The following is a 21,995-nucleotide window of genomic DNA, read 5'->3' on the forward strand; positions in this document are numbered from 1 at the left end:
CAATTCCGTAGCGCCCCTCTGCAGGCACATCGAGCAGCGCTGCTGAAAGCGGCGGATGCCTGACACACTGGTGCGGTGTGCGGCGCGCAGATAGAAGCGGCCTTTCGAGCGCTCCTAAACCTCGGCTTCAGCCGGCGCTGCCGCGCAAAGGCGGCTTCGCGCACGCACGCGAGACTACGGGCGCTACCGATTGCGAGCGGGCGCGACCCGAGTACATAATGCGAGCGGCGCCATTTATTCCCCAAAGCACCCGCAATTGCCTGCGAGCGCTGCTGATAGTCGACGAAGCCGCTCGTGCCGACTGAGCAGCGCCGCGAAAAGTAGTAATAATAACTGAAAAAAAGAAAAGTACGAACGGCAGCGGATGCAGCGATATTAACAAGAAAAAAAGGGTGAATGCCCCCGTCGGGCTGGGTAACTACAGCGAGGGTGCACGCTTGACGACTCCCAACAGGCACGATGGCGTGCTGCGGGCTTTATACGCTAGCATGTGCGACGCGGAGGGATAGTCGGTACGTTTTGAGAAATAAAAACTGTTTGCTTTATTTACGGCTTGCTTTTTGAACTACTCATAACGGAACACGTTCGTTCCAACTTGTTTATGCATTTATGTTTTAGTGTTCCTCTTCCTTCATTTTGGATAGAGAGCAGAGAAAGGAGGCACTTTCGTCGTACGACACATCACAGAGCGAATACCGGTGTGAGAGCACTAATTTTTCCCGGAATGCAGGCGCTGTGGGCGCTTCGTTCCCCGAAGCACAACAAGCGCTGCCTTCTTTTTTCGTTCAACATTTTGTTTTATCAGGGTGCTTCTTTATAACAGGACGACAGAATAATGAATGCATCTCTACAATTTCAGACAGAAGTCTGCGATCTTTCTCGCGTAGATGTTTTTCAATGCTTACCGTTCCACTTATTGAAAAAATTTAAGGGTGGGATGATTAAAAGCCACTATCAAACCCAATCGCTTACAGCTCGGAGAAGTTCTACTGCATCTGTTAATCATCTTATGAATTCGGCAAGGTTCTCTTGCTCTATGAAGGAATTGCAAAGGAAGGCTCCTGAATTGCTACACTAACTTTCTTTGATCATGCGATGACGTCTTAGAACATACAGGCGTCTTCTTTTTTCTTTTTTTTGTTCGCGGTATGCACAGGGCATCACATACATCCGCACAGATCGTCTGTGAAACTTTGCGGAGACGATGCCGCACGAATGCAAAGCAGGCGAACAAAACTTGCAGAAGGTCAGACATACCTTGGTTTTTGAGCTCCTTATTTTGCGCAAATCGCTAGCTCACAACGTGACAAAAGATGCGGTCTGTGACACACTCTTGCCCACAGTAGCTAAGCGTCTCATCTTTTCTAAAACGTGGGAGAGTCCTCCTTGCTGTTGAGTCTAACTGTGATCTGGTCGCTTAGAAACATGGGCACGTTTTGCTGAAGCCACTCGAACAACCAACTCGCACTAGGGGGACCTTGCGTCTCATTGGATTCAATTATCTCAGGGACACTGGTTACCGGCGCCACAAGAACATCCGACTCCAACGCAATGAATGTCACTTCGGGGCACAGTCTACTTAGTCAATTGGAGTAGATCAGCAGTGACAGACTTTCGACGGTGTAGGGGACAAGAGCAGCCGCAAAAACTCCCTGGATGTTAATCAGTGCAGTTGGGGCATCCTAAATCGTCTTTGCCGGCTTTAAAATTGTAGGCCACCGCACCGCTCGCGACGTTGATCCTTGGTGCAAATTTGGGCCCCGTGCCCAAACCGTTGGCATCCTAACGCACGGCACCGGAGTTTCAGTGAACTCGGTGACTTCATGAGTCGTGATTTCTAGGTCAATTTTTTAAAGGCGCTCTGTGTTGGGAGCGAATGTCTGCACAATAGAGATGGTAAGCTTCTCTGCCTATCCATTTTACTGAGGCTACACCTGACGCATAAGTATCTCGCCTGGAGCACACCTTGGGGTTTCAAGTAATCAAGTATATAGGTCGCTTTCTGAATACCACTTTAGCAGAAACATAATAACACCAGTGTTCTTCAAGTAGGAATAAAGCAACCAAGCTTTAACTTGTCATCAGTCTTAGAACACTGCAGAAGAAGGACAACTTGCTTTTCTGTTTAGATGTGAAGATTAAAAGCCGCTTGCGCGGTGAATCGGCTGCGAATTGGAGGTGACCCTGGGGTCGACTGACTGGCTTCGTAGTGCATGATGGTTTTCGCTGTCGTAAATCAATCTCTTTCTCTGTAGGCTTAACTATCGTCGGGATCCCGTGCGACCCCTGTATGTGCGAACGCGGTAGACTGCGTGAAGAATGGGGTGTGCAGAGCTTACACTGCGTGAAGTGTCAGACCAAGAAAGCGAGCGCATCTGGCTCTAGCCCGACACACATACGTTTCATTGGTAACTAGTAGAAAGCAACATCTATTACTTCGCTTCTGCTTCGGCAGTGTGCATTCAACCAAGTGCAAAGGAGCGAAATGGCGTTAAAGTTATATTTAACAACCCGAGGAAGAGCGACAGAATGGTTCCGTCTAATTTTAGCGTTACAATTGCTTTCGCTTAAGACTTAACAATATCGAATACAGCGCACATTTCGTGACAAAGCTTGGTTTGTACTGTACACAGGATGTGCGCAAAAGCCCGCCCCAAACCTGTGGAACCCGCGGTAGGCGTCGCGCAGGGAAGGATTCCAGCATGTTCTTAGCGGTTATGAAAACTTTTGTTCCGAATCGTGCTTGCCTTTCACGGGACTTGCTCTGGACCACGCACGCGAACCATTGCAAGCTAACTGCAATGTCAAGAGCCATATAGAGTTTTTTTATAAATAGTAGTATTATACTTTCAAAATTACAGCTCCGTTCCTGTTCCTGGTTTTTCTTATACAATTAAGTTAGAATATATTATATTTTACGAACCAAATAATGAACACTGTTCTGTGTCTATGGGAGCATGAGCCATGACTACTTCGAAAGGAAAATTTACAGAACAAAATTTTAGGCACAGGGAAAGCTACACTTCTCACAAGAAATGACGAAAAGAAAAACAGGACGCCTTTAGACACATACAAACAGGGGCTACCACACGTTTGCGATTCGTTTTCACACGTGATTGCTTGAGGTGATTGCCAGTCGCATAAAAGCCTAACTCATTAGAGTTGTCCTAAAATAGTCACTTTAAGTCTGCTATTTATTATGCAGTTATTGTATAGCAGATGCTTGTCCCGTTCATTAATCAGTGCTTTATTTTCGTATGCAATAGGTGGCAGTAATCATTTGCTGACAGTTAGGGAGAAGTAATATTACACAGCCGAAATCACTCTGCAGTCTATAGACAACACTCTGTCTATGACGGTTAGTGGAAGAGCGAAGAAATATACATTTGTTGTTCCCTGGCTGTTACCTATTAAATTAGCAATACCAATATCACGCCCACTTTAACTCAATAGAGAGATTTAGCATGCCGTGATCCGCGATTCGCCACCGTGACCCTCTGCCGCTTGTGGGTGGGGCGTACAAGCTAATTGGTTCCAAGCGGCAGGTCAATGTGCCGACATCCAGAATGTGGCGCCATCTATCGGCATCAAATTGATCTGGGCATGCGCAGTGGAACGCGCGGTGGCGGATCACGGTAGCGGATCATGGATCACGGTGTGCTAAATCTCTCAAATATCTTTTTTACAGCTTAACTGCGTCCTTTACCTACACTAACCTGTGTGAGAATTTTGGTAGCAATCAACATTCTTTTATGTGACACTGACTTTCATAACTATTGGTTCCTCGTCAGAATTTTTCTCTGACGCTAATCAACGCCGACACCGAAGTGAGGACGCGGATTTTTCTGAGACACTGGATTCTTATTATGTGCGAGTTGTGCTGTCGCATTGAAAAGCTAGTGCTTGTCATATACATGGCCGATTTTTGTCAAGCAAATGAAACAGTTAATTATAGCCTAATTTCTTACTCTGTAATCTTTTTCAGGAAGTCTGAACGCCTTTCTGAGATTATAGATTTTTCAATACCCACATTTGATTCCACATCCGACTCTGTGTAAGTTATAAGCGCCACTTATGGATCTAAGACACCTCGTGCAGCAAGACACTGTCCGGGGTTCCAACCCGGGAAATTTCCAATGCATCTCTTGTCACTGTTTAAGCTCCGAAAATTTTCCCTTTTCAACGCTAACGCCGTGCTCAAAGCATCGACCACGTCGTCCGTATTTTCCAAGCTCCGCGTGTCATTTTCCCAGAGCTCTTCGATTTCGTCTCTTTTATTTTTATGGCCACGATTAGGTTCGTAATTATATTATTCCCTGGAGCAATATCCGCACTCATCTACACGCACAAGAAAGAGACAGAGAAAGAACGCAAGAGAAATGACCGCAACTTTCTGCTGCATCAACGTGTGCCATCTCCCTCTCCTATCCTCCTCTCTTTTTTTCCACACTGCCTGCTCCTATCTGTTTGTATCCCTTCGTCGTTCAACCCCACAGCTAGGGCTCATTTCCTTCATCTGTTTTCATTTCTGTATTTATTATTCACGCCGTCGAAGCCTTCCTTCAATACAACCACCGTAGGCATTTTGCGTACTCGATTTTTCGCCCTTATTTTGCTGTATTCTTGGTTTATTGGGTTACTTCTCTCCTCTGTCGTAGATTAAATTTTCTCTTCGAGCATGATTTCCAGTTTCGCAGTGTTTGAAGAAGGGTCGTGCTAAAATGAGTTATACGTTGTCGTTCCACGTGCCTTAGGTTAAGGGCCACGCTTCTTTCACTCTTTACATAGGGTATTTTTTATTTGGGAAGGGGGTTGGGGGGGGGGGATACAAACACTGCAAAATTAGGAAGAAGCCAAGGACAAGTATCTCGCGTTATTGCTGATATTTTTACTTTCTGTACAACGTTTTCTTTCTTTTGTTGATTCTGTTTTTTATATATTAATATTATTTTCAGGGCCGTTAACAACGAGAGCGCCCTCATGCTTGTTTGATGTCAATGAAGTCTTTACACGGCAGCATTCACCGCATGCTCGAACCTTGACCCCGTGTCACAGTTTATTGTAATCTTCTTCAGAAAATAACCTTGTTAGGCATGAACCACAGCGGTAGTGGCTAGGATGTGAGGCAAGTGGCACACATGAGTACCGTGCGAAGGAGGCAAACAGAGCATAGTGAAATGTTTCTTGTACTTAGTGTTTCAGACATTTTTGTTGCTCTTCCGCCGGTAAATTAAACTTTGTGCATTGTTTAAATTGCAGATCCCTTGTCCAAAAAAATCGGACATAAAATAATGGAACAGTTGGTAAATCTTGCAATAACACCTAGGTTTATGTAAATTTTACATATGTATTGAAAACAGGAGCCATTGCTGTTCTCGAATTATCTGCTATATTCACGATACAAGATACCCACTGACAAATGCACAGAAGCTTGAACCTTTAAAGCAGAGCATACATTATACGTATAGCGAGTTGATTTCACTGCCAAAGCATGAATAAATAATTATTGAAGCTAACAACCATGATATGTTTCTATTTTGTCATAGAAGCGTTGAATCTATCCATAAATTAAATGCGCACCAGAGCTTACTTGTTATTTGTGACGTGTTGAAGCTGCCAACCACGAGTAAAGCATGTATCCGAACTACGAAAACGCAAGATGTTCTTTACCGTCCTGTCAGAATTAAGAACCTGAACACGCATCACCTAGTGAAACCTGCCCTGTTTCGCAGAACATGATCCCTCTGCGAATTACTAACTGGAATCCTCCACTAGGCATATTTAGAGGCCGTCAGATGCAGGGACTGACTGCGTACATTTGTTGTTAGTTTCGTTATAACTGCAATTCGGGCATATATACGCCACAGTTAAATATCTGTATTTTAGCTTTATACTCTACACCAGTGCTCGCTCAACATGGGTAATTATGAATTTAATCAAATCGCTATAAAACTGACCAGAGAAAGTCGTACTGCAGTTGAGCACCATTGCAAGCGCGCAGAGATTATTCTTCCACGCATACACCTCCCTGCTCCACACACAACAAAGAAGCTGCCCATTTTTGCCCCTGTCCCTTAAAGAACTCACTAAGTTGAGTTCTTTATCCCCCCACCACAGACACCTTCCCTTTATCTTTTGTTTTGGTCCCTTGCACAGGTGGACACACTGACTTTCTTTCAAGGTACATATGTGAATTGTGAGCGTGGGATGAAATATTTTAGTTGAAGAACAGAACACAAAACAATGACACGTAGTTTGATACTGGTCATGCCGTAACCAAGAGGAGCAAGAGTGTTGATGTCATTAGGCTATCTTTTTTTGGCGTGCTGGTCATGATGACAGTAATTGCGCACTGTATCAATTCCTAGAGAAATGTTCTGTATTATATTTCAGCTTCCATTACCATCTGGCTTGCTTCGTTCAGACTGGAAAATTGGCGAAGTCATCCCTGTGTTTAAAAACATCGCAGGGGTGCGTTAAGTTCGCTTACATGCAGAAGTGCAAAAGCATTGCAAGTTCCGTGCCCAGTTCCGTTATGAGTTCTGTGCTTCGTCTCTCAATATCGTTCTTCAGTTACCTTTTCTAATAGTCAAATTCGGACGAAGTCAAATTTTGAGGGTCAAGGAAGCAATATGTTGGTGGGCCCTATTTAAATTTCGAAGTCACGATTAAGTTGGCCATACTAAAATTATATAATAAACCAATTTCGGGGAAATTCAGTAGAAATCAAATTTCAGCCGTCCGGGGGCCAAATATTTGTGTGGCTCGCCTAAGTTTGGAGGTCGCCAAATAACTGACAATATTTGTAACATGTTAGACATCAATCTTGGTCCAGGTCTCACGCATTCAAACTTTGGCGGTGCAGCGGCAGATTTTGGGGCTGAGCCATCCTAATTTGGAGGTCCCCACTCAATTGATCATACCCGAATTTAGACATCGATTTTGTCGAAATTTTGACGAGATCAAATTTTGGGACTCCAGGGGCTAATTTTTGGGCTTGGTCCATCCACATTTGGAGATCACGTCTTCATTGCCATACTTCAATTAGATTGGGCACCAAATTTGGTGCCATTACATAAATAAATGATTAGCAGTTCGGTTGGACACTTTTGCCGACGCTGTTTCCGCCACTTATTTCGACGATTTAGCCGACACGATCTATCTACGCTGCCTGCGAGCTTCTTGAAGAAAAGATTTAGCCTTAAAAACTAATGTAAAAATTCAACCGAAAACTACCGCCAAATTTCTCTAATATGCACCTCCTATTAGTTACCGTCATGCTTACCTTCACTTGGAACATAATTCTTTCCAAAAACAATCTTTTGGCATACTCAACTGCTGGAATTCATGACTATCCTGCATTTAAACATAGACGCTAGCCTGAGTTTTTCTTTTTAGGTTGTGCTTATGCTTTCCCGTTTGTTTTCGAAATTATCTGCTCACTGCTTAGATTCTGTAACACTGACAAGGCTGCGTAGCTTTATTTTCGGCGGCAGTTCACAGGATTTAAATATTGCACCATCTCACTCTGTGAAGCAACACCTGGTGTGCCTCAAGGCAGTGTTATTCACCCTTCATTAGGGCGAAAGCCTGTCTTGGCTCATAGGGAGTATCGACAGATATGTTCACACGAATTGAAATTTGAAAAAAAAAAAAAAAATTGTCGTCATCGGGAATCCGACCACTATGCCCCCGATCACGAGCCGAACGCGCAAATCACTAAATCCTTCCGGGCTCGTAGGACGTGGATTGCAATTCTTCTTATCTAGCTTGAAAATGATAGTAGCGATGACATTGATGATGCAGTTGGTATAACGAAAATGATGTTAGTAGCGATGGTAATGACTCTCCACTTATTGATAACGCTAATGATGATAGTAGCGAGGTCAATGACGACGCTTTAGTTGATAAGGAGCATACTAACGGTAGGGATGATGAGGATGATAGTAGTAATGACAATAACGATGCCGTTAGCAAAACGGGTTCTGTAAAGTGACTTTCACTACTTGAGTTTTTAAGGTTACTTATAGCGCACTCCAGTAACTTTGCTATTTCTAATACATAATAATGATTTATCTACAGGCATAACATCTTCCGTGCGACGTTTTGCGGACGGCTGCATTATATACTGGTTCATAAATGATATGGATCATCACCCTGCTTTCCGAAAATGACCTTCGGTCTGGTGCATTAAATGGCCCATGGCACTTAACTGCACCAAATGCAAAGTAAACCCTTTCATCATCAAGCGTACCTTACTTTTCTAGCATTTTGTAACTCAAAAATAGCACTATGATGACTCGTGCTTCATCATTGACCACCCAGATATTCATGTGACGCATAAGTTTTCAGGGACCACGCATATTCACGCCATTTGTGTCAAAGCTTACAGATCACTCAATCATCTCCGTCGAAACTTCCGAAAGTTTCCAAACAGTGTAAAAAGAGGCATAACTAAGAATTGTACGGCCACAACTAGAATTCTAATCCCCTACATGGTCCCCCTCTAAAAAACATTTATCGTCCATGCAAAATAGAGGCGCTCGTTTGATTACACGCTGCCACAGTCTCTGCTGCAGAATAACAACTATCAAACTAGATATTTGCCTCGAACCATTAGACATTCATCGCTTCATCGCTTTATTATGCTTATTTTATAAATATCATAAATAACTGATTTCATAAATATTACGGTACTAGACCATCTCCATTACTTCTGGAAGCGCCTTCACGCGATTCATGGTGCCTACATAACCAGTGCTGTATAAAACGTGTACAAGGAAGAACTCACTATTTAAATCATCTACACTTCCACGCACCATTGTTCTTTGGAATGATCTTCCTGACATTATCGCTTGCATCTTTAACAATCAAGCATTCCACAATCAGATACGCTATCATCTTCTCAAACGACATCCTAACGTACTTCACCTTTGTACTGAAGCATCAGTGGATTTTTGTTTCTTCGTTGTCAATGGGCAATCTAACTCTAACGACCGATGTTACTAATATTATCACTTCATTTTTAGATATGTATTTGACTTGTCGTGCATTGATTCCCTTATTAGGTATCTTGCATCTATGTATATTTGCGCCGTTACATTTTGCCGTTTACCATGTGCAGCATATTTTTGTTCAATTTTTGCTTTGTATGTCATGCTGCATTACCTCTTTTTCTTTTGTATATGCAGTTAGTTGTACACTCACAAAATGCCCTTCTTGGACTTCTAAGGTAATATGAATAATTAAATGAAAAAATACAAATAATGTATGTCACATGCCTATATTTAAACCCCATAAAACCAAACGTCACATGCCTATTCATATAAATTTAAAAAAAAAAGGCTACCAAAGATGACGTTACTTCTTTATGCCCAGTGAAACATTTTTGTCTTTCCTGCCTGATAATGTGTAAATTGGTTTCTGTGTTCGTGTAGTCGCCTGTCATGAAACTTGCACAAATATTTGTTTAAACCGGTAATAGAGCAGTATCATCAGTATCAGGTAATATAGATGATCATCTAGATCGATTTTCTAGCTCCTGTTCAGCATCAGAGCTGCTATTCCGTTTCGTTCAGACATAAATTGTTCACGAAAGTTCTTTCCTTGCTGTTCCTCTTACGCGACTCAGTCTCAGCTGCATGACAGAGATGTCTTAAACAATGTCGGGTGTCTCGCCTGTCAGAGATCGGAAGAACGTCGTTCATGTGAAACATCCCATCTCCCGTTCTTTTTATATCTTTAGCCCAAGTACGGCAGCAAAAGAAAAGCTGTAGTGGAAATTTGGTTTTCAGGAAAACGCGAGTACCCAGAACCTTTAAAGAAGACTTTTTTTTGTGCTAAACAAACAAAAATATTATGAACCACCTAAAGTTGAATGAAAGCGCTTCTGAAGTGTTCCATCGATCACTTGGCTGAACGCTATAGGAAGGCGGAAGGCAGAGTTTAAAAAAACTAATCTTGCAGAGGGTCTGTTCCTTCTTCCTTCCATTTTTTTTCTTTCGGAGACGCGTACGCCTTCTTTCAGGCGCTCAGAATCATGGGAATAAATGCTTAACGTTGCAACAACGGTGACGATGCGTACAATAGAAATGTAATTCAAGCTCCCTTGGCTTTTAGTTTTAAATTCTTGGTTTCAAACCAAGATAATTGCTTTCGACGACTGAACCAGAAAGAGCATAGATATCACGTTTTAGAGCCTGGTATTAAAAAAAAAGCTCATGCAGCACGGATATTTTGGGCCTATAAAAAGGCCGGGTACTGTAGTATTAAGTGTCTGTATTCAAACTTTAAACTTACTGTCCTATACATTCTTCAACAATACTTTCACGAGACATTTTCCGCTATCTAAGATCCATATACATGCTCACAGAAATTCCTGATTGGTGATCTTCTGCCAAGGGTATAGAACTTCAGTTCGCGCAATAATAGTAGTGAGCAGTAACAACATCCCGCGGGCAAGCAGCATGGCCTAAATGCTTGCCTGGAAAATACGAATGATGAAATCAAAGTTATTTCATATCATATTACCACCTAAAGCTTACAAAAAGCTTTGTAGCGTTTTACCCACGACATCGATAAGTGGGCTACACATTGAAGGAATTAACATAATTGTGCGGAAGATGACACCTGCTGTGCCTACCATGTAGTTGAAAATGTGGCTGTTCAGCTTGAGAGACCGAGTTTATGCTCAAGAGCAGCTTCCAATATATACAAGAAAGAGGAACAAGCACATCCCATCTAATCCAGCAGAACTGGAAGGTATCTGGTTTCTTTGATTCCCAGCGCAAAAATCGTGCCATCAAGTGAAAAGGTAAACTCATACTACATACCATTAAAAACCCACTCGACCACTTTCGCTCTCGCACTGGGCAAAAGTATTAGGTTGAAGTGAAACTTTTTAATCACAGCTTGAAGGTGATGTGGCCTACGTAGGACAATACAAATAAAAGTCATATCTTACGACCTCTGGCTCTGGGCCTTAGGCGCAGAATTGATCAAGAGGCCTGAGCATACTACTTTAGGGTTTTTGTAACTCCTTCCCTCATTTATATGGCTGTAACAGTGTATCCGTCCTGAAAAGCAGTCAGTAATGCAGCGGCCGTTCGTTTTCTGAAAGCTCTCTGCAGCTGAAACTTCTGTGCAACAGGAAACGAAAAAAAAAAAAGAAGAAATTGGGTTTAAAGAGGGTCTGCTTTAGAGTCAATCGAAAGAGTGGAGAGCCTGTTAAGTCACAATTTGTAGCAGATGTTATTACATTTAACTGCCACGCGGGCCCCACTAAAAAATGTCTGAGTAAAAATGTGCCCTTTATTTGGCAAACTTTTGACCCGCCTGTTTACTTATTTTAGCAGACAAAACGCGCTGGTTTTTATTTTACCTCTAGCTGCATTTTAAAGATTCTAAAGTGACTGCCATTTGCATTTGATGTGATCAGTTCTGAGAGATAAAAAGGTAAACTGCGCAAAAAAAAAAAAAAAAGGAACGTGTTCAAGCCGCTGACTATATTTTGGTACCATAGATTTCCTTATAATCATTTAAGTTACTAGTGGCGGTCTTTGAAGACAAACCTTCTTCAACTCTCGTTGAGATAGAAATTTCGTTTGAAGGGCGCCAGTTATGGCCGCTCTTAATGGACGATGTTCTCAAATAGATGTGCAATCGGCAGTATATTAGGCTGTGCATTTCTAGAGGGGGCACAAAAGCATGCGGAAACAGTTTGAGTGAAACGCAGCAGGGAGAAAGGGGGAGGCGCTCAGATTGTTGCGGTTAAGTAATAGTCAAGTAAAGCGGAAGCATTCAGCCGTGCATATCTGGGAAGCACCAACAAGCATGGAAGTTGGGAAAACACGAGCATATAAAAGGTTTGGGAGACGGGCGCAGTAAGGATAAAATAAAAGCGCATTTTTCAAGCAGCGTTTGCGGCATGGTTGCTCGGAGCATGTGGCCAGAAACAAATTCCCCGTCCATACGTTTTTTCGCTTTTTATTACGCATCCGCTTTCATTCACTGTGTGTGAACTAGGCCCGTAAAGCTTGGTTTCGAGGAGTTTCGAAATCAGGAAAAACGTTTAAGTTAACGAGTTGCACTGTCAGTAGTTGCCTGAAGGTAAAGATGCATGAGGATGATGATTGCACCTAGCTTTATGATTTCGCATTTGTATCTGTGCACTTTTGATTTACGCCTCCTGCGAAACTACCAGACAGACGATGCAGGACCTCATTGCGTATCTTGCTTCCCAGGATAAATAGCTGGGCGGAGTTGAACGCGGATATTGCACAATGTCAGTGGCGCAATGCTCGCGTCGCTGGATTTGTTTTGCTTTTTGTATGGGAAAAAATCACATAAATGAGGTTAAGAAATTAGCTCCATGGTCGCAGATAGCTTTTATCAAGGCTTTTTTTTATTTAGAACACGAGCGCCTATTTCTAAAGTTCAGCAGATAACACCTGCTTGCGACATAAACCTACTTCTAATTGAGAACGCTGCAGAGAGAAGGTGTCGAAACGAGACACTTACGCTACCTTATATTTTGCACATCTTGCTCTTCCACCATTAGTAGTCAACTCATCAAGGTGCTAATTTCCGCTTCGGAATGCGTCACCACATTTATTATTTCGGCTACATTGTTAGGTTGATCAATACTTGCATATTATTTTACTCAGATGCATTGGTGCAGTCGGTTTTACATATTCGTGGCGATACGGCCCAGTCACTAAAATCTACCAGACGCAACGTTTAGTGAAGTTTTTTCACAAGTGCTAATACTTAAAAAGCAATTACGATTTCATAAACAGTAGCATCAGTTATTTGACAGATCTTTTCTAAGATATACTAAACCAAATCGCGCAACTGCTTGATACGGGTAATTATTTGCCTGTACTAAAGAGCGGTCGCGGTTTCCGGACAATCTGGAATTTCGAGCTAAACTTTAGTCAGATTATTGTGGAGCCCTTTTTCTATTTGTGCTGTTAAAGAATTGTGGTATCATATATATATATATATATATATATATATATATATAGATATATATATATATATATATATATATATATATATATATATATATATTCTTTCAGATTGTGCTCGGTCAAGTAGGAGTCATCATAACCATAATATCAAACCTCATTTTCCTCGATTTGATAATCATAAATACAATGTTTTCCATGCGCTATTTAAATCTGGAACCTAATCCCTGGAACAATTAGGTAACTCCCATTAAACGATTTCATGTTAAATGTTAATTGCATCTGACTTTGTGTGTTTGTTGCTGTTACAGTATATTGCTGCATTCTCATTCGGGTACTGTACCCCAGTGCTGCTCTTATTCTGAGTTACAATTTTACCCTCCGCCTTATTTCTTCTGAATTCTTAAATTTAGCTTTGCTTGCTTTGTATGCTGTTTACAATAAATAAATAAATAAATAAATAAATAAATAAATAAATAAATAAATAAATAAATAAATAAATAAATAAATAAATAAATAAATAAATAAATAAATAAATAAATAAATAAATAAATAAATAAATAAATAAATAAATAAATAAATAAATAAATAAATAAATAAATAAATAAATAAATAAATAAATAAATAAATAAATAAATAAATAAATAAATAAATAAATAAATATTCTGGCGCGCGAAAATGGGGGGGCACAGAAGCGAAAGGCAGGACTTGTTTGCCGCAGCCATTTGGCAAATTAATACTACTGGCTATCGTACTGAGCTTCGAATCGAATCGAATCGTATCCTGACCTTTGGCAGCGAATATCGATGGAGGCGAAAGTCGAAATCTCCAATGTTCTCTGAGAAGTCAGTGTATTTTAAAGACCCACTAGTGTTCTAACGTGTCCCCAGCCCTCCAGTATGGCTTTATGCAGCTCTGTGCAGCTTTTAGACGTTAATTATCCTTCAGAATTGTACCAGGCCCTGCCGTGAATAGAAATAAAACAGCATGCCATGCATATCATGCCATATATCAAGATATTCACGCCACCCATTGTAATGGCACACTACACATGTAAACAAAAGAATGACGTGACATCAAACCATCACCTTTTAGGGTATGAAGCGGCAGCGTTAATTGTACCCCGTTTGCCGGCTTCCCTTGCGGACACTCGTTCGCACACATCCACTTTGGTACTTGCTTAGTAAGCAATTGTTGACTTAAGGACCTATTATTCCACACGCACACATCCGCATACAGTTGAACGATACTACTAAACAAGAAAACAACTCTGAGCATAGATAGAAATTCCTGCTTCGGCGAAACGGTAAGAGCGTGCCTACATCTCCCAGTCAAGGAAAAAAAACTACTGATTATTTTCTTTTGTCACATGAGAATTTCTGTGCAGTTTTTGACAGTGACCCTCCTCTGAAAACAACCATTTGTGCAAATAGCACCAAGATCGTTTACAGTTATAACAACTATTGAGCAAGAGACCACAAAAAACTACTACAGAATAAAATAAGGAAAGTGAATAATACTTCAGAACGCCAGAAAAGTGTGACTTTAGCACAAAACGACTGAATATTTTGTTGTATTTTTGGCACGTTTCGGTGATTTTTTTTCTATTCAGGGGCTAGGCTAGATCTTAATCTCGCCGTCCTAAATCAAAAGCGAGTTTCTAATTGATGGCGTCCGCCAACTCGGCTACGTCATGTGGTCTTGAGACGTCACGCAACCTGACAACCAGTAAGTGCACGGTCACGTCAGCTGACCCATACTACCCTCCAGAGTTATAGCCGGGATTTTTCACACACAACAGCGACGCCAACAACGCCACGGATCGATTTTCTGGAGAAGGTGGGTTCTTTGTCAGTGTTTTATTACCATCACAGAACGTGCCATACCAGATCATGGCATTCCATACTCTTTCATATCCTAGAATACACCCCATGCCATACAATACCATACAATATAATTCTATGTCATACCACACGACATCATAAGATGCTGGGTCATACCGCACCATATCATATCATGTCATAGCATGCATGACATACTATACATGGTAATACTATTCAACACCACACAATAGCATGGCATGCCTACCATTTCATGCTGTGCAATAGCATACTAAAGACGACTGCACAGTGCTATGCCGTATCACACCGCGCGACGTCATACCATATTACACAATATCATACTGATTCATAACATGCAATACCATTTCATGCCGCGTGGTACCATGGCATATCATACAATATTGTTACAACTCTGCGATACGACATGAGGCTCCCCGATGTGCTACGATATAAGACAGAGCGACACAATACGCACGTACTGTGCGATGTCAGTGGACGCCAAAGAACCCCAGGTTGTCAAACTACCTGGAGCCCTCAACAGCGGTGTCCAACACAGCTTGAGCATCTTTCCAACGTCAAACTCTATTAACCAAACCACCTCAAATAAGGGAATACAAAATGCTAGAGCCTAGGTGACAAAAGTGCACCATGTTGGTCAAACTTTTAAGCTTGGCCTGCGTTCTTTTGTCGATTCCCTTAAAAGAACAAATACGTTACATTTATGCGGTACAGGCGCTAATGCAGCTATTCTTTTTCGGCCAACATATTAGTTCATTTTTGCCGAAATATTAGGCTTTCAGGTGTGCAAGTGCTAGAGTCTTTAGGCCATCGTGAGGGAAGAATAGAAGAATCTTCAATCCTCTAAAAAATTTTAACTAGAATCAAGTCGAATTACATAAATTTTGTCCACGAGTAATGGAGGAAATAAAAAGTGCTGGCGGCCTAAACTACTCAGTTTTATAAAATCGCGCTCATCGAAACTTGCCACAACCACGATAGGAATAAAATAATGTTAGATACGCTTAACTTGCGCTTAAGGGTGTGACTCCACATCATATTGCCTCCTGGTTGCATTAAGATGCGGTTGTCGTAATTTCCGGAGTCCTCCACCATGGTATCTCTCCTAGCCTAACATGGTTTGGGACGCCCTACAAAACAAACCAGCCTCCAGATTGCGCCTCGCCTTGCCGAACCTTGTTCGGGCACATGAATTTAGTTACTCGTTTAACTAATAATTGCTTAATTTGTGCTTCGATTGTCCATAAGCATGCAGTGACAAGCTGCTACACTATGTACAAGACCACTCGACGGGTTTCTCTAAAATCGCGCTTCCTTATAACAAAGTCATACGACAATGCCTGCATGGCCTTGGGCTCGCGTGCCTGAATCAGGGTACCAACGTTTCTATGTCATATGGTCTCATGACGATAAAGAACACTGCGACCGGTCAGCGGCCAACGATGTCAACACCGACATTGACGCTATCGCAAAGTTTTTGTAGCGAGAGCTACATTGGCCACAGTCTCGCCATTTTGCCATGAGCAAAGAAAGAAGAAAAAGAGGAAGAAAAAGAAGAGGAGGTGGAGGAGCAAAAAGAGGAAGAAGGAAAAGAAGTAGTAGTCGTTGGACGCGGTAGCTGGCAGCTTACAAGGCCGAGCACTAACTGGACATAGGGCTGCCTGACAATACATTTTGCAGGAGCTGCCAACTCAGGCCTCTCGTTTCATATCGGAGGGAGATGTCACAATTAGCCTGCCAAAATCCTTGCATTCACGCTATCGCTAGGCCACGCAGGCACGTTCATACGGCTCGGTTAAAGCGGGGCTTTATATGTTGGCTAGTAGCTCACACTATCGCGTCATCGTGAAGGTGGGAGTGAAAAGAGAGATAAAGAAATGCCGCAGTGGAGGGCTTCGAACCACCGCGCGATAGAGGCTCTCCCCTTATCGCTCTTTAGTGATCGCAAGTGCCCCCTATGGCATAAATAAAGGTGAAACCATAGAATAAACTAATATGTGCAAAAGCAGTGTCGTTACTTTCAAGCCTAACCTAAGCGTAGCCATGTAGATAGCTTACGTGTAACTCCAGGTATAGCCACAAGCTAAATCACAGCTAATTTTTTCGCTGAAAAGTGCCTTTAATGTTGACGATTTATAAGGGCACAAGATGTCAATGCAATTAAAATCGCCATTGGACACAATTACATTACAGTACGTTTTTGTAAGTGAGCTTTATATTTTTAGAATTTGAAGAGATGCGAAAATCACGTTAGAGAGGAATGCACAGTGTCACTCTGCCCTCAGACAGCGTGACAGAAGAAAACTTTGCTGGTCTGGTGCTTATATGATAGAAAGCTTTTACGTTTTTAGCAGTCACCTGTAATCGTTATTTGTCCTTCCTACGCTTCATTCGTTACGAAAAAGCATTTGGCTCAGTCGAAACCTCCGCAGACAAGCCTGCATTGCGAAATCATGCTCTAGATGAGCCGTATGTTAAAGTACTTGAAGATATCTATAGTGGCTACGCAGGAACCATGGCTGTGCATACAGAAAGTAATTAAATTTTCATAAGGAAAGGTGTTCGGCAAGGAGACACGATCTCCCCAGTACTATTCACAGCTTTCTTAGAGGAAGTATTCAGGTACTTATAATGGGAGCAGTCCGGGATAAGAGTTCATGGAGAATACCTCATGGAGGAAATCTCAGTAATCTGCGATTAGCTCATGACACTGCTTTGCTAAGTGATTGAGGAGATGAACTGCAAAAAATGATTGATCACCTAGACAGGACATGCAGAAAGGTAAGCCTAAAAATAAATATGATGAAGACTAAGGTAATGGTCAACAACCTAGGGAAGGAACAGCACTCTGCAGTAGGTAGTGAAAGCTGGATGTGGTAGGCGAATATGCATACTTAGGACAGGTAGTAACCACAGATCCGGTCCATGGAAGGGAAATAACCAGTACAGTAAGATTAGGATGAAGCGCATATTGGAAAGCAATCGCAGAATATGACTAGCAGCTTACCGTTATCACTGCAAAGGAAAGTATATAGCAGTTTCGTCTTATGTACCTGTACTCACCTATGAAGCTGAAACATGGGGGCTAATAAGACGGCTCTACCTAATCTGGGGACAATGCAGAGAGAGAGAGAGAGCTATGGAACGCAAGATATGATAGGTGTAACGTTAAGATATAGGAAGCGTGAAGAGTGTGTCAGAGAAATAAATCCCGTTACTGATACTGTATTCAAAATTAAGAAGGAGAAATGGATAAGGGCAGGTCACGTTGCGCTAAGAATAAAGCCGTTGGTCGCTAAGAATAACTAATTGGTTTGCAAAAGAATGAAAGCCTAGCAGGGGGCGGAGAAAATATTTTGGATGGATGAGGTTAAGGCGTTCGCAGGGGTCAAGTGGATGCAGCTAGCACAGGATGAGCAAGTAGAGTGGCTGTTCTTATCATTACTCTACGTAGAGACGATTTGGCTGGGTTTATGGGGTTTAACGTTCCAAAACGACACAAGGCTATGAGAGGCGCCAACGTAGAATATAGTCTATTACGTAGAAATGTAATGGATTCTGAGTAAACGTGTTGATCTATAAACTGCACAACTATGTACGGGGTGGCACCTATGCCCCGCTCTTGATCTAACGAGCAGCTATATAAAATTAGCTGGGATAATATCCCCGCCCCCTTTTTCTAGCATTCCCTCGGCATCGTAAAAAGGGGTGCATTACACTAGATACAGTGACCTTTTAGGTATATGTGCAGAGCCTCACGACATCCAGAGTTTCGTTGTGGTAATAGCTCGGACTATTCAGCTTTCTAATTACCTACTATGAGTCGTAGAAAAATGTATTGTGTTTTTGTCGTCTTCTTATTCTTCTCCTTCCCTAACGGCAAATCTTTCACCGACATCCGAGTACCACGCCCTGGTCGGTGATATTTCATCGGGCCGATCAGCCACGTACCTAAGACACCGTTGCCTGAACGCGTCATTAGCTCGTACAGCCCGTCAGTAATTCGGAACGGTCGTACAAGCTGCGCAGGTAATTAATACTATTCCCCCAAGAACAAAAGACGGCTCCGCAGTATAGAAGCCTGTCCACACGCACACACGCACGACGCATTACAACGCATTACCTATGGACCGTGATGAATCATTCTTCTTCGAAGGTGCGGCCTTCACGATGGGCTTCTCAATTCATCAACGTCGGGCATGGCACAGGTCCATGGAATACTTTCTGGCCTGCTTGCCCGCTGAACACTGATTCGGTGCTGGTCGCTCGGAGAAGCGATAAATCGGCGCCCATGGGTATCTCGCTACTGGTGATGAATGAGCGCTCGGCTGGTTGCAGTCTTCAAGTCAACAAGAGGCCGGTCGTCCGCGCTAGGAGCATCTCTCTTTTACTGGCGCGCTTCGCTGAGTTTTGTTAGCCGTAAATAGATCACTTCAGCCAATACATGATCAAATTAGCAAAACACTGAATCAAACTGTGGGTTACAAAAGAGGAGAATCAATATAGTGTTTCTCTGTTATATTTTAAACCTTGCTGAGTTGTTCGCGCTGCTCTCGGGTTGGTTGAGATTCCACAACGTTATATGTGATTCAAGGCTATATTTTCGAATTAGTCTGAATTGTACATCTTGTCCGAGAAGACCTCTAACCCGATGAACCAATGAAGAGGCAGCATTTGTTTTCCTTTTATTTTGCGACTTAGGCAACTGGGCGAAAGCCTCTGTGTGCAGTCCGGTTTCTCGACCATAATACTGTCGAATTCCCAGCACCTTATCCTATAACTGTGTCTATGTAACCCTGTGAACTTTGGCGATGGGTACTCATCAATTTCATGCAGATGTTTTTTGCACAGCCTTCGGACTTTACTGCCACAATCTCATCACACCTCTATTATGTAGGAATAACTGGAGTAATGTGCTTCATGGTAACGTTTTGCTCTGCTGTGCGCATCGCATTTGGAAGTATATTTCCAGCCGTTGAAGCTTTTCAGCTTCATGGGGATTAACGGGCTTTGAAACTACCTGAAGTGACCTCTCCTTATGCGGTACTAATACGATAACTACTTAGATCATGATGCATCTGTGCTACCAATCCTAGAAATCAACACTGCACACCCGATTAGAAATTTTGTTTAGCATTTTTCCTCAAGAGCCTGCACGCGCGTACGCTCCCCTCCCCCCCCCCCCCCACACACACACACACGCACGCACACACTGCACACCCGGTTAGAATTATTTTGTTTAGCGCTTTTCCGAAGAGCCTGCAACACGTACTCTCTCTCTCTTTCACACACACCCTCACACATGCACACACGCAACCGCGCGCGCGCGCGTGCAAGCTTGTTTTATATTAGGCATTCTTGCACAGTTAACAAGGAAGTATGTGCAAGAAAGAAATGCAACGCTGCAGCCCGGTTAGTCCCTCGATGTACTAAATCCGCAATATGAACAAGAAATTATTTATAAATTCAGATATTCAGCGGGAGAATACTTGCAATAAATCGCTCGCATCGGCAAATTTAAAATTAATTCCAACTTCTTCATGCTCATATATGGATCGCCCCACTTTTTTACAGCTTTTACTAGAATATTTTTTGCCAGTCAAACTGACCAGAATTGTTTGCGTTTATTCCTCCCAATTGAAGGCCACAACCGGAATAAAGAGGGCAACAAAATCGAACCGGCGCCACTTCACAAAGTGGATGCCTTTGCAATGGTCTTCAGCAGCCTCAGATATTAAAAAAAAAAAAAAAGAAAAATAAAGTGTGTTACCAAAAGATGCATTTTAAAGTAATATTTGGGGAACACAGTTACCTTTCACGCGTCTCTCGATGGGAGACCTCTCGCCTCCTAGAGGACTTCATTGCACCCTTGGGATGCCGCACAACCGGCATCCGATTGAGACTCAGGGAAGAGGGCAACGGAAACAGGGGAGAGCTGGGTGTGAAATTGAGGCCGCACCGCTATAATAGCGAGGGTCTTAGTGAGCAAAGAGGGACCCCGTGGCTGAGGCTAGGAATTTATTGCGGGGGTAAACTGTCTCCTTCCCCCACGCTCTGACCCGAATCGGGTCATCAATCATCGTACGACCTAAATGCGCCGTTTCCTGAACAAATTGGACAATAAAAAGTGAACGGAGGGTGAAAATGTATTGATTGAATTTCACTCGGTGGGGTGCGACCCCACAGTTTTTATTGGCAGACGTTTAAGGAACAGCTTGCTTTAAAATCCCATTTATTTTTTTTTTTCTTTCGTATTTTTTGAATATCTTGGAGCCCGGTTTTGCTGATATATTGATGGGTATTGCTGTGGGCAAAGAACGGTGGCTGATGGGGTCCATTTTTTTTTTTAGATTTTCTTTATCCCTGAGTTTTCTTTACTTTCTTTCATTAGCTTTATTTATTTGTGTGTATTTCATTTTTATTTATTTATTAATCTTATAGGCAGTGGCTTATGGACAACAGGCAAAAAAGCTGCACCAAACTATTCGCGTGACACAAAAGCTTACTTAACCATAACGAAAGCAATACATAAGCATGTGTACATGCAAATCAAATGCAAGAAATGTCCGTCCAACGCTTTGCTAAAAGAAGACAGTCGAAAAATATTTGATAATAAAATAGTAGGTCGGGATAGAATTTTTGTAATCAAATATGCATTTGTTTGAAACGTTATAAAGCTGGTTCAGGAGGTATGGGCAAAGAGCGACTGACTGCTCCTTCCCAGTGTTATATAGTTACCTCGGAGAGGGGCGGCTAAATTAGATTTCATCACTTCCGCCAGGAAGAGGTACCGAAGGACTAACGACCTGGAAAGTCAGCAGTATACGTGGCCTGCTTTCACAAACTGCTTAGAATAAAAAAACAAAGAAAGAATTTCCGCCCTCATTTTTTTTCTGCGCTCAAATGTGATTGTCAGGTTGTAGTTTTTTAGGTAAAGTTTTCCTCATCTCTATCTTGCACAGAGAAATTATAATTTCCCAGTGAGCTTGCTAGAGTCCCCTACAAGCCGCAAGAGGGGGCAATCTACTTAAGATAGGGCAGCGGTGTTCTATTTGCTAATATTATATTTTCAGCCAATTTAGTTTTTAAAATATGGTATATGCAGAAAACGCCTTCTTTAGTAGATGTTTTCAAAGGAACCAAAACTGATGTGAAATTTTTAAAGATA

The sequence above is a fragment of the Amblyomma maculatum genome, chromosome 2 (genome assembly GCF_055883805.1).
Source record: "Amblyomma maculatum isolate TAMU_Amacu chromosome 2, ASM5588380v1, whole genome shotgun sequence".
Classification (NCBI taxonomy): domain Eukaryota; kingdom Metazoa; phylum Arthropoda; class Arachnida; order Ixodida; family Ixodidae; genus Amblyomma; species Amblyomma maculatum.